The sequence below is a fragment of the Stegodyphus dumicola genome, chromosome 9 (genome assembly GCF_044657685.1).
Source record: "Stegodyphus dumicola isolate Sdum_Otavi_A_Nest chromosome 9, ASM4465768v1".
NCBI classification, from domain to species: Eukaryota; Metazoa; Arthropoda; class Arachnida; order Araneae; family Eresidae; genus Stegodyphus; species Stegodyphus dumicola.
Window position 1 is genome coordinate 14,542,124 of NC_140776.1, and position 12,617 is coordinate 14,554,740.

Sequence of the window (12,617 nt, forward strand, 5' to 3'; positions counted from 1 at the left end):
ATACTTAAATATATAAGGTGTTTATCCCGCCTTCTTCGCATGCTTCGTGGCGTGGTGGTCTGCACGCTGAGCGCGTATCCAGAGGTCTGAGGGTTCAATTCCCGACGAAGGCGATGCATATTTTTCATCTTGTCTGCTTCAAAAAAAAAATACCTAATGTCTCTAATGTGGCGCCAGAACTAAAAGGGTGGTGGATAACGATTTTCCCCACTCAGGATTTGGCGATTGGATCTCCTAAAAAAACTCCAGTCGCCCTTTAAAAGGAAAGTATATAAGGTATTTCTCCCGCCTTCTTCGTATGCCTTCGTGGTGCGGTGGTCTGCACGCTCGGTGCGTATCCAGAGGTCCGCAATTCGATTCCCGGTGCATATTTTTCATCTTGCCTGTTTTCAAAATACCTAATGTCTCTACGAATAAAACTAAAAAATCCCAACATTGAGTTCCGAAACGGATTGTTGTTAACTGCAAGAAAAATAAGTAAACATGTAAACAAAACTAAAATCCTTCAACTATCACTCAAAAATTTGAAGAATGACTACCAAACAACAGTACAGGTGACAAAAACCTTTAAAATTAACTTAATCTGAAATAAAAATTAACACATTCATAGAGTAAATGAATTCAATTAAACAGCATGGAATTGAAGTACTGTATCTTCAAAACACAGCATATTAAGAAAGCATTTATGTATTCATATAGGAGGAATGAAACTAACACATTAATAGAATAAATAAAACTGACACATTCATAGAATAAATGAAACTTATCTGTAATAAAACTAATACATTCACGGAATAAATGAAACTTATCTGTAATAAATATAACACATTCATAGAATAAATGAATTCAATCAAACAGCATGGAATAGAAATATATATTCGACGCATACTATTTTAAAAAGGCATTAATATACTCATATAGGAAGAATTATAGGAGGGCATAACAGGAAGAATTATTTTAATCCCCAAAACTTGTTTAATGACATTACGATAAACACTATGGATGTCGGAATCTCAGGAAATCAAAAAGTCGCCAAAATAGCGATAACAAAACAAATCTGGCAATTTTTGCATTAAAATTATTCTTTATTATTAAACATAGCAATATTTATCGCTACTAAAAAACAAGAGATTTAATTATAAATAAAAAGTTAAGCAAAAAAATATGGGGTTGAAATGAAAACTTAAAATTAGAAAATATAGCTTGAAAATCTGCGAAATTCCGTAGAGAAACATTATACTGGAAGTAGAATTCACAGTTTCGGTTGAAGCATTGTTTGTTGTTGTTTATATCGAAAACTTGGTCAATAAGCAACACAGATAATCCTAATAGTCAAAAAGAATTTGTCACCTCAACCTAATTCAGTTTCATATATTAAATTTCAGAGAAGGCGAACGTGTGAATATATAGTACTCTTTTTGGCATGTCGGCATCTAAATTCTACTGAAGCAAAAGTCTCCTAAAGCAGTTAGTGATAAAAAAAGATGGGTGCGAAACCCTTGGCTAATGATAAACTTTATTTTGTGGGTTTAATCTTATGCTTTCAAATAGATCTTCAGTTCAGAGCACATGTTTGCCATAATGTGACCTTCACTTTTTACGTACTTTATTATCACTATAAAAAATCTGGTGTATACACCACATGACTTTCTTGTACGGAATATTGAATTATACGCATTTTTTCTTGCATTTCATTTAAACTTATTAGATTGAATTAAATCTACTTCGCCGACAGCGCATAAACCTCAATAGAATAAATGCATTCTTTGAAATTCACTCTATTTGTTTACCATAGCGACACTCTGGCGCTAGGTTTACTTAGCAGTATTATATTTCCTTCATATTATAACTCAGAATGCACAAAATTTATATCATTTGAAGAATTATCTAATCGTTTCCACATGTTCTATTCAAGTGCTATAATAAAGCTAGAACTATGTATTAAAAAAATTAAGCAAACAAAGAAAAAAAAAAAAAAAAAAGAAACAGTTTTTCATAAGCGATTGAGTATTTCTCATTCAATTAATTCAGTTTTTCGCGACAAAGTTTACGAAGTAAATCTTAAACACTTATTTCCTCGAAAAAATTCCAGAAAGAATTAAGCATGATTTAATTCGCAATAATAAATGAAGGCGTTATCTTTGTTTTTGCGAAGCTAAGTTTCTCTAGATTGTCAGCAAATCCACAATCCTGCTGTTTCAAATGTAAACAATAAATGGCCGCCATCAAAAAAATTATTAGGCTTAGCGGCACTTAAACAACTTTAAAATTGTTGATAATTCTAAAAATATTGCATACAGATTTACTAAAGGCATAAAAACCTTAACCGGAAGATAAGAACAACATAATTCAATCATTTTTAAAGCAAAAAATGTACAATTTACAAACATATAAGAGTGCAGAAACTGAGATCACTGATCACGGTAACAGAGTAAACGTATATAAATACATTTGTATATGTTTGGTGCGGCCGATTGCAACCCAAATACGAGGTGCACATCTACATGTTATAGCGGTCCTATATACAAAATTTCAACGTTCCGAGGCAACTCGTTTTTGAGTTATGTGAGATTTTGCCAAAAATAAATGTATACATGTTAATGTATCTCGAGGTATATCTCAGAACATAAAATAGGTCAGAAAACCACACCAAAGGCGTTGGTCGAAATTTCTGATTTTAATTTAAAAGTGTTTTTAAATAATTCTTTAATTGTGTAAATCAATGTCCTATGGAAATTTGCAGAACTTAATCTTTTTGACAAACAGAAATGATGATGATATAAATCAGGACATTGACTTTTTTGTACAAAAATTTGAACGTAAGATTAAACGTTGTTAATTTTGAACAAATTTGAGCATAAATTTTGAGAAGCAGAAGTGATGATGATACACCATTTTCATGTTGAAAAAAAAAATTACACTATTCGTAATTATTTCAGTTAGACTATTTTAGTACAGCAAAGAGCAGAACTGCTAAGCTATAAGAATCGGTCAATATACCGAACACAAGCAGTGGCGTAGCTAGGGTGGGGCAGAAGGGGACATCTGTCCCCGGGCGCAGCATCCAAGGGGCGCCAAATTGATGCTACGAAATTTTTTAATAAAATATTTTCCATTTCTAGCACACAGAAAGGGGCGCAAATTCTTCAGTTGTCCCCGGGCGCTAGGAACTTTAGCTACGCCCCTGAACACAAGCAGTCTTTAACGCGTTAAAATTCCACCACAGTGTTATGATCTACAACAATCAATTGACGGCCTTTAATGTGCACTGCTTATAAACTCATTCAAAAACGCCGAAGGTTTTTCCACAAGTCTCTGCTACAGCAATCAACAAATGACCTTCTTCGATGATCCATAAAAATAAGCCCCACCCACCGGCAATTTCTTTTCTTAACGAGGTTTTCTTCACATCTCTCACCCCATGAGTGTTTTCTTATTTAGACAAAGCTGGATTTATCACTAAGCAAAATAAGTTACGACTGATTAGTAAAGTCGTAACTTTGTAGAGACTTTAGGTATTTTGGAAGCAGGAAAGATGAAAAACATGCAACGCCTTCGCCGGGAATCGAGCAGCGGACTTCTGGAATACGCGCCCAGCGTGTAGACCACCCCACAACGAAGGCATGCCAAGAAGGCGAGAGAAATATCTTATATACTCCCCCTTTTAAAGGGCAATTGAGGTTTCAGGGGACCCAGTCGCCAAATCCTGGGTGTGGAGAATCATTATCCAACACCCTTTTAATTCGGTCGCCACTTGTAGAGACATTAGGTTATTTCGAAGCAAGAAAGATGAAAAATATGCAACGCCTTCTCCGGGAATCGAACCGCGGGCCTGTGGAATACGCGCCCAGCGTGCAGACCACCACACCATGAAGGTATGCCAAGAAGACGGGAGAAATACCTTATAACTTCATTTATCAAAATGAATTATTTTGTTAAGTCTCCATTTAAATGTTTATTCAAACATTCTTCATCATAATGTCTTTATGGTAAAACTACTACATTAGGACAAGTACCTTTGAAGTACATACAGAATGCTTAGGTTTTAAAAGAAAATTTAACAAACATCCATGCAATTTTGCTTACACAAAGGTAAATTATGATGCTTTTATTGGACGCATATGAGGGCCATAATTGCTCTTGAATATTTATCAAATAATCGATAAATCTAAGAAGTCCTATCATTGTTTTAAGAAATATCATAGAAGTAATAAAAACGACGCAATAAAAATTTTATAGCGGGAGAGGGAGTATAGGAAGTACATCCTATAGCAGTATCATAGGATAGGCATATGATACTGCTAGGAGTATAGGAAGTAGCAGTCTTGGAAATGAAATTATTTGCATTTAATTTACCCTCATTTGCAGCGCAACGTACAAATAAAAGATATTTAATTTATCATGGTAATGAAATGAATATCAAATACAAAAATTAAATGAGTATCTAGGACATATACACTAATTTAAATAAAATTCTTTCTTTCCCATTTACAAGAAAATGGCTTGAATTAATTATTCTGTCATGGCAAAATAAGCTAGGGGAGGGAGGAGATTTAAAGGAGACCGACTTTAAAGTAAACTGGCTCGTGTTCATGTTACAGTGGGAAACACCATTAAAATTCCAATGTAACCATCTGGTTCCCCAGGGCTCAAGCCCAGACAGGATTACCAGTATTCGGTGAGCTTACCGCTAAGCCACTGATGAACCGAAATCGGTATATAATCAGAAATAATACTCCGAAACTATAAATAATTATGTAACATATTAATTTCTCTTTTTCCTCCAATAATGTAACTGCGATTTCAAAAACGATCATTAGCATTTAATTACCTTACTTCTACAACAAAAGCGTTATAGAATCAGCTTAATGAAACAAAATCAGAGAACTTCAGTTAAATTCAGAGAAATTTATTTTTAGATAAAATTGCTTTTGGTTATGCGCAAAGGGTGTGGATATCTTAACGTATAAAAAAATCAACATGTAAAGCAGATAATTTCATAAGTTTTACTTTTCGGTTTTAAGAAATGGGCAGTGTATCGTACAAAAATGAAAATGCGTTACAAAAATATGCAAGTTCCTTCAGCGTTTACTCTGGCAATTTCCTTAAGAAAGTCCTCCATAACGACATTCCTCCTTTTACAGAGTTAGGCTGTCATGAGCTAATGTCATAAAATAATCATTTCTGTGATAGTTAGGTATTTCTTTATTAAGCTTGTAGAGTCATTAGGTTAATTGGAAGCAGAAGAGATGAAAAATATGCAACCGCCTTCTCCGGGAATCGAACCACGGACCTCTGAAATACCGGCCCAGCGTGCTACCGTTACACCACGAAGGCACGCTAGGGAAGTGGGAGAAATACCTTATAAGCTAAACTAAACATTTCTAATGGCAATAATATAACAGTAATTTTGCTCCTCCGGATAAAATTCTGAGTAGTCAAAAATCAAAAATTTATATCTTTAAAATTTAATAATATCGCTTAGAAACCAAGACGAGGTCAAAAACGCCTTCGACAACTTTGTCGCATCCAGAACTCCAGAATTTTATTCTACCGGCATAAATAAACTTCTATCTCGTTGGCAAAAATGCATTGATTCGGCTGGTGCTTATTTTGATTAATAAAATTGTTTTTGAGTTGAGTTATGATACTTTAAAGATAAATTTTAAAAACCTGCATTATTTTCCGGACAACCTAATACTACATGAATAGAACAACTGCGCCGCTAGCGAGGCTACACTTAATGGGACGCTATAGCTGCCAAAAAAATTAATTTAAGTAAGCTGTTTCCGTGGTGCTAATATTATATAATAAAGGCCCTACAGATGCCATCTATTATGAAACGAAAATATTTTGTCTTTTATATAACTTTAGTTCTGAAATGGCGTTCTGAAATGGTGTAAGTTGTGTCCCCCCAAAAAAAAGCCTACACAACTTACACATACGCAAGGAATGACACACATTTCTAAGTAGTCGTCGAATATAAGCTTCATTTTTTAATTTCAAGCCCCACCAGTGATTGCGTGGTTAAAATTGCTGAATATTGGGCATCTGACCCGTGTTCGATCCAGCGAACAGGCACAGCTGTTTTCGTGTTTTTCCCATGCGTAACATGAATACGAAACAGGTCGCCTTAGAAAGTCCTCCATGACGACATCCTTCCTTCTTAAGCACTTACCCTTCATTATATTCAATTAACTTGACCTACAACTTCTGTTGCATTTCTGTAATACAAAAAGGAGCACTTGGAAAAAGACAAAAATCTGTAGATATGATGTGCATGTATTGAAAAAAAAAAAAAAAAAAAAAAACTCGAGCGGTATCATAGGAATTTAATGTTTTGTTTAGGAAATGCAGCTACAAGAGCAAAATAAATAAATAAATAAATAATGCGTTGGTTCACCTTTGGCTCTGATGCAAGCTGTAATCAGATTGGACATTGACTCGTAGAATGGCGCATGTCCTCCTGCGAGATTTGCTTGGCATATACTTTCAAAGTGGCACGCTAGATCGGTTCCATCTAAGGACAGTCGAAGATAGTTGCTAATCAAAGTCTAAACATGCTGTATTGGGGAGAAATCTGGCTATCGCGCCGGCCAGGGAAGTGTTGGAGACGCGGAAAAGCAATCAGTAGAAAGGCATGCCATGTGCCTCCGTGCATTACCCTGTTGAAATGTAAGCCCAGAGATCCGTGAAAGGAAGCGCAACAAGTAACAAGGGTGCTGTAAGGGTGCCAAGCCAAAGACATCCGTCAAATGAAATGACAGCTCATACCGTAGCTCCTTGTTGTCTGGTTGACAATATTCAGGTGAGTATCCATTGCTGTCCTGGACATCTCGAGACATATCTTCGCTGGGCTCACTTCGAAGCAGGATTCATCTCCGAAAGCAATTGTACCCCAGCCTCTTAGATCCCAAGTAGAATACGCTGGGCACCACTGAAAACATACCTGACGGTGTGCAACAATGAGAGACAGTCGGCTCAGTGCCTTCTGTTACCTCAGCGTCCGTTCGCTGAGTCTACTGTCAATAGACATTGCAATCATTGGTATCTTGGTTACACGTCGGATTAGAGGTGGTAAGAATTAGAGGCTGTGAACGCCGATTGGACGATCGTTTTCTCCTCGCGTTCTGTCGTCGCTCTTGGTTGCCGTTACCTTCTTGACGCTCTCTACGACCGTGGTTCACCTATTCCTGCCGACATCGTCGAATGGTCGCATGGCTCGGACTCAAATGTCTAGTAATCCTGCTACCATCCTGTTTCTTCTATTCTTAGATGATGACATCTGCTCATATTTTTCACGAAACCGGCTGCAAGACATTGCTATAGTCGACGTAGGTCGACGGAGCCACATACGCATGGAAGCTTTGCATTAGCATTGGAGTGTCATCTGTTTTATGTACCATCCGTCGATAGCTCAGTTGGCAGAGCAGTGGACTGTAGAGGCGTTGAGACAGCTATCCATTCCTTGGGATCCTGGAGTTCGTTGGAGCTTCATAGCTAGTCAGTTATTCGCCACCAAATGTTAATCATTTCTGTATTCTGTCTTGAGGTATGTACATACGCAATTTGAAACACCTTAGTGCGTCGCTTTCTATATTATTGATTCTATGTATGCATGTATGTACGTACGATATATTTCAATTTACTTACAACAGTACTTATTTGTCAAATGATAACATTACGCTGCTGCCAATTAAAATTGCAACATCATAAAGGTGGCTGCAATAAAACGTCAGATTTGCATGAACGCCAGCTACTGCGTGCTGGATATACAAAGGATTAGAATTCTAACGCATAGGAGCAAAGCATGTATAAGTAATGGCGTCTACATTGTGTATAAATCGGAAAACTGAACAGCAGAGTTTTCATTGAGAAATTGCATTTAAGCGTCAGTTGCTTGTATAAAGACTGTGTTATGCCCCTCTATAAAAGAAGAAACTCTTACTAGTATGTGTTGGAATTAGACTATGGCAGAATCATGGACTCTTGGGATTATGTTTCATTGTTCCGCGACATTTTGTCCCGTTTTGTTCGGGATCCCATGGGCATCAGGCGAATATAAGATCAGTGGGTCCAGGAGAGCCTGGAGAACCTTTCTGGATGCCAAGCAGGATTTCAGTGTCCCTGGAGCTTTAAATCCAGACAAGGCGTTACGGACCGTGTGACGACATCTGCAGCCGACTCACTATCATCACAGTGGCCACTGTTGCTGCTTTCCATAACGCTGCAAAAGAGACAGGCGCACCTAGAGTGAACGTCATTGGAATGAACGACGACACTGGGCACGGGAGTGGCGTCATGTCGCGATTCAGGCGAAACCTATTCTGCTTACAGAATGATGATGAATGTATCTGTTTGTGGAGGCACAGAGGAGAATAAACGTTACCAGCTAGAATTTGTAAAAATAATACGTGCCCAGCACTTAGTGTGTGCCATGAGGTACCATTTAGCCCCCATCCCGACCACCTCTTATTCACACAGAGGAATAAGTAATGTGGCCAACATCGCTACATTCGTAATGTGTTAAAGGCCAGTACCTCCTACATACAAAGCCACGGCACGGCTGACACTACATCACTAAAGTCGTCCTTATCTACAGACAGTATGGTTGCCACAAGAAGCCACTTATCGCTGTTATTCCCTTAAGAACAGAGAAAATGAAACGTAATCCCCACCTTGCAGAAGGCTTACATCATTCGGTTTTAAATAAATAAATATGTATATCCGATTTGCCCTTCATCGACTGCATTTCCTAATTTCAAATACGTATCTTAACTTTTCTCAAATAATTTTACACTTAAAATAATAGAACAAAAATTGATTTAACATACTTCAGATGGTGGTAATAAAATACATGTTTAAGATCTGGCTGTTGCTGGTTTGTTTTTTGAATATATATTTTAATAAATATCCTCTTCCTTAATAAAAAGGCAACAATAATGCATAATGACAATTTAACAGTTAATAACAGTTTTTAACAACATTTGCTATTTACACGTATTTGTTTAGTAATTTTCCGGTTTTAATCTTATTCACTTCACAACAGGATTGAATTTCGTAACATATAATAAACCTGGAGTCTGATTTGAATACAATTTCTGAGCAATATGAAAAATACTGTTTTTGAGCATGTATTGGTATTGGTATTCAGTGTTAATTTTCAATATAGGAGCAAAAATTTCCATATATTTAAGCTTTTTCAATTAGATACCTATTTTTGAAGAATATGTAATTGCATCTTTCTCAATAACAAAAAAGGAAAATTACAAAAATTCAACAAACTTTACACTTGTTTGGAATTCAAAATTCTCAAGTTTCATTCTTATCATTTAATGTCTGTAACATCCCCTGTGCATATATAATTTTCTTGTAACTAGTAAATATTTGTTCCTAAAAATCATTTAATTGTAACTTATCTAAGAATTTTTTAGCAAATGATAAATATGAAGTTGTATAATTGATATGCACTTAATGGAATTTTTTATCAGGATAATCAGCAGAAACTTTTAAAACATCTAAATAGATCAGATGCCCTGAAATTTTAGAATTTTAAGGAATAAGAAGTTTAGTGTTCAGGTAAGATTTAAAATTTTAAGAATAATTTCAGATCTTTATTAAGAAAGTAGCACAACTAGGGTGCAAAACGCATTAAAAAAAGTCTTATTTTTTACCTGAAATTTTTCTACCAGTTATAACTAGAAATAATAGGAAATGACACCATGTATTATAGTGAGAAAAAGGGGAGTAAATGTTTATTTAGGCAACTTCATGCTACTTACTTTTTATTACAGTAAATCCCTTTGAGAAAAAATAACTTAGTACAAATGTATGAGGCCTTACAGCTGGGAAGAAATGAAAGTCCTTTTTTATTCTAGTTTATTTTTATAGACTTATCAGATGTATTTTCCCCTGTATACGTACAACTATATTTCTAGAAATTTTATTTCTTTGACAGAATTAAACATAAAATAAAATGAAAATAATATATTAGTAAATATCTATAAAAATTAGTCATCTTGAATTGTATTTGACTACAAATTGTGCATACTTCCTTCTTACAGTTTAAAATTAATGTAATAAACACGTCTGTTTCAATTAAAATAAGATTAGAAAATTTCAAGATATTGATTTTAAGATATAAACGAAAGTAATATTAATTGACAAAGTATTTTATCTTCAAAAATGAATATTTCTTTAGTTTATGATGAAAAAGCTTAGTATATTATATAACAGACCTTAGAGCTTCAGCACTTTTCTATGATAATTGCAAATATTTCCCTTTTTTTGTGTGTGTATGCGTGCATGCATTTTGGAATAGGTGGCAAAGACTTCACAACACAAATAGAAAAAGCTCTTTTTTATTCAACATATTATACACATTCTGCAGAAATATTCATTTAAAAAATGAATTACAAGTCTGAAAATATTAAGAAAAAATAGGTTAGTTTCACTCTCTTATTTTTTACCTTAAACACATAACATATTTCATTTCTGCTACATACATAAACTATTTTTTTAATGTTTTTAATTTCCGTTGCTTAGTTAAATTATTGCTTAAAAGATTATCATTTAACTTTTTGCAGTAATTATTTAGAAAAATATTTGTTGATGATTGTATGATATTTTTCAAAATAATCTGAGGGTTATGAAGACAAAGTGGAGAGACGACTTTCGTGACGTCAGAGCGTTCAAGCAACCCTAGAGCCTTGGCTTTGTATGTAGGAGATACTGTAAAGGCCCGTGGCTGTGCTCTGTCTTCAAAGCCTGCGTGACGTCATCTTTCAACAAGATGATACACGACCTCGTGTTGCCTGTGCTCCTCGATACAGAATATATTCGAATTTTGCCCTGGCCAGCACGTTCTCCAGATAGCTCACTTATTGAGAACCTCTCATAGGTTGTCGGGAGACTGGGCACTTGGCAGGAAATGTAGTTGAAGCAGCGTGAAATGAAGTACCTGTATCTGTTATCCAAGATTAGTTCGATTAGATGCCCAGCCGTATTACAGACGTTGTTGCTGCCAGAGGTTTCAGCCTTGTGTACTGAATTTCGCATGTAATGAACCCCAAATAACTTGTTAATTTAAGCATATCTTCCTCTCCTCATATTGCGAATGTACAACAAATAAAATTCTGCTATTTGCTTTTCTGCTTGTGTAGCAATCTTAATGGTCAGCAACGTATTTGTTATCTTCTTATATTCTCTATCAGAATCTAATTTTCTGAACCGTCGATATTTGCGTCTTTACAGCAGATTCTACCCCATATTCACTGTTAAGTGCGCAACGCATGCACGCGAAATGGCCATCAGATCCTTAATTCGAATTATAGCGTATTTTAAGGAATGAAATCCAAACATTTGGTTATGTATGGATTTGGTAATTCTATGCTGTTGGTATGTATAGGGCTGCCCACACGGGATTATGGTTAATGACGCAGAATACCGTAGTGAAGGGTCTGAGCGAGAAGGTACAGATATTTGTAAGCTTATAATGTGTTCACATTATAAACTACCACATGCATGGATGTTTGTAAGCTGATAACGTGAAGATATTATAAATTTACAATCATCCATGCTTTCTTCATGCGTGAAGCAAGCGGGCACTCAAAATACACTGTGAGCGGAAATTCTCTTGAGAGGCTGATAGTAGAGGAATAAAAGTTGAAGACCCTCGGATTACCCGCGGAGCCATCTTCCATTATAAACTGGGGTGCAGCTTACTAGTTACACAAGACCCGGCAATACCCAGTATAATTTAGGGAATGCACGGTTGCTTATCAATTAACTTAACCTAAAAGTGCCTTTGCCAGTTGGGATGTTATGAATGAAACTTTTATATGATAGAATATGCGAAAAGATTTATTTACATAAAATTCAAGAGTGTTTGTAAACATTTGAATAATTTAGTGTCATATAGTAATAAACATCATGTTAACCGTATAAGGTATTTCTCCCGCCTTCTTAGCGAGCCTTCGTGGTGTAGTGGTCTGCACGCTCAGCCCTAATATCTCTACAACCGTATAGAATCAAGCGAAGAACTAAAAATGAGATGAACTCTTTATATACAAAGAAATAGTTCTCAAATATATTAAAAATGATTGTTAATGGAAACATAATGAGATAAACCTAAATTTATTTACAACCTCTCCTGTATTCTCGAAAAGTCTTATAAATGCTGTTAGTGCAGAAAGTTTTCAAAACTAAAATTGATTAAGAGCAACATGAATAAATGTAGTGAATGGACTTGTAATGCTTTCTGTTAAAAGTAGAAATTGCTGACAAATATGTTAGCGAAATTAATAGCTCATCTTATTGATGGGGATAAAAAAATCGAAAAGGATTTTCATAATTTTTATCTATCTGTCTTATCTTTTGATATATGCCTAATAATATATAAGAAACATTCAAAAATTAATATTTTGTTTTCTGATGTATTGTTTAAATATATCTGTAGAAAAAGATTTTAACATCTGTAGTTCAGATATATATGTAATAATTTAGAAATTTATTTTGATGTCGCAGATGTTAAAGCATACTATAGAAATACCTGAAATCATGATGATACGTTGTGGACAAACTAATAATATTTCCTTTTTATTTACCGTTAACAAACA